The following is a 2464-nucleotide window of genomic DNA, read 5'->3' as shown; positions in this document are numbered from 1 at the left end:
AGTAAATCTAAATCTAAAAATAAAATAAAATAAATAAAAAAAAAGTATTAAATTAAGTGAATCTAAAAAGAAAATAAAAAGTTTATTAAAAAAAAGTGTCAAAGACAAAAAAATATAAAAATCAAAAAATTCAAAACAAAAGTTTAAAAATACAAACCAAACCAAACACTATAAACTCCTATTTTTTTAAAAAAATTCTTCACTAATATCTAATTTTACACAAATTATTCACAAATTCCGTTCAATTTTTATGTGAATTTAATAATCTAATTAACAAATGATGCATACATAAAAAATAAAATAAAAAAATGTGACACTAAACATCTACATTATAACGAACTATTTAATTATGAATAATTAATGTCTCATTACAAAAGATTTCGCGTATTAGTTGTGTGATATCTTATATATGTCAATGTCTACAGATATAAATATATATAAAAAAATATAAATGTGAATTTATATATGTTACTACATTTATACATTATCAATCTGCAATACTATATTACCATCAGATACTTTAATTTTCTAATATATATTGCTTTAGTAACATAGTTATACTTGTTAGAAAAAATTGCAGAATTGTGTATTGTTCTCGTATCATTTATGTTCAATACATATATACATATATGTTATACAAACAAGTATTCGACAACAAACACTTTCAATAACAAACTAAGACTTTACAAGACACCTCCATCACGAGAATAATTATACTTTTTTTTCTCTCACATAAAAAATTACATTATTGAGAGAAAATGGATTTAAAAATTCATAACAATATGATATCGTCTCAAATTCTTACTCATCAAAATATTTTTATTATAATGAGTTATAATAGTGAGAAAGAAGAAAAACAAGAAGACGGTGAAACAAAAACTACAGAAGATCTTGCAAGATACTCTTAAAACAAAGTTAGATAAGTTCAAGTATTAATTGTTCTATCTGTTGTGAAGTTTAAGAAAAACAACATATCTCATGTACACATTTTAATCAAATTACAAAAAATAAAATAAAAATCAAATGATACCCAAACATTATCGTAGCAACTCAATGATACAGAAACTAAGTATATCAAATAAAAAGTTTCGATCAATTTTTTTTTATATGCTAATTACTTACAACTGCCATAATAAATTATGTAACTTGACAACTTCATAAAAGTGACCCTACAAACCCTTATAAGCATGTATATATAAACATCGCGAAAATAATTATGAAATTCTTATATCAATTGAAATATTAAATTATAATATCATTATATTTTCTTAAAAACACTATTCTACATTTTCTACATAAATGAAATTATACTAATAACTAATGTTATATTTTTCATTGTGTGAGATATTTGTAGTACAGGAAACGAGACTCAACAATTCTTAATGTATAAAAATATATTATATGTTGATATTAATGCATTCTTACACTAATAGTATGCAAATAATATACAATAGTGGACTCAATGAATTTATATTATGAGATGAACTATTAAACAAAATTGTGTAATTGTGCAATTAATTTCATACCTTCAATGATATTACATGTATGGATATGAAAAATTAAAGCAGAAAGTTGATAGAAAAATATTTGTGTAATACTATATATTTAAATGATCTGCTTATTGTTTATTGTTTAAGATAAGATTGTGATTTCAATAATTTAGCTATAAATTAATATTTATGTTTATAAAAATTTTTATTTATCATTTAAATTCTTCAATCAAGTATATATTCATTTATTGCTTAGTTATATTTTGGATATAGGTCAATTTATCTATACAAGTCTCTACATTTTGTATACATATCACATACCAATTTAAGAGACACACATAATTACAACATTAACAATTGATGAAAAATCACATATTACGTGTAACGCATATGCCCAACTACTAATTTAGCCAAAAAGTTTTTTAAAAAAAAACCCACATACCAAACGAGGGCATAGTGAGTAAAACATGCAAATGCAAGGACTAAATTATAAGGTTAAATTATAAATACACTCTCTGAGATTTGTTTAAAATACGAATTGTCCTACGTAGTTCTGAAAAGTATATCTAGTCTCTTAAATTTTTTAATTTCATAACAAATAACTCATTTTATTAATAAATTATCAAATAAATTAATAATTTTTAATAATGTCAAAAATATATTTCAATTAATAATTCAAGAAATTTTATTATTATATAAAACATTCATTAAATTATTGGGTAAATTACATTGACACACCCCTAAGGTTTATATTTATTACAGTTTTTCCTTATATTTGGAAAATTACATTGACTCCCTATTAATTTAATTTGATGTATGATGATCATTACGGTGAGAGGAGAACTGTTATGAAACTTTACACCTTAGGGAACAATCTATAATGAAATTTTAAACTTTAGAGAAGGAAATGTAATTTTTAAAAGGTAAGAAAGAAAAATTATAATAAATATAAACATCAAGTGTCAATGTAATTT

Source organism: Camellia sinensis, chromosome 5, assembly GCF_055761805.1.
Source record: "Camellia sinensis isolate YWXY chromosome 5, ASM5576180v1, whole genome shotgun sequence".
NCBI lineage: Eukaryota > Viridiplantae > Streptophyta > Magnoliopsida > Ericales > Theaceae > Camellia > Camellia sinensis.
The sequence above is the reverse complement of the archived record's forward strand: the minus strand, read 5'-3'. Positions refer to the sequence as shown.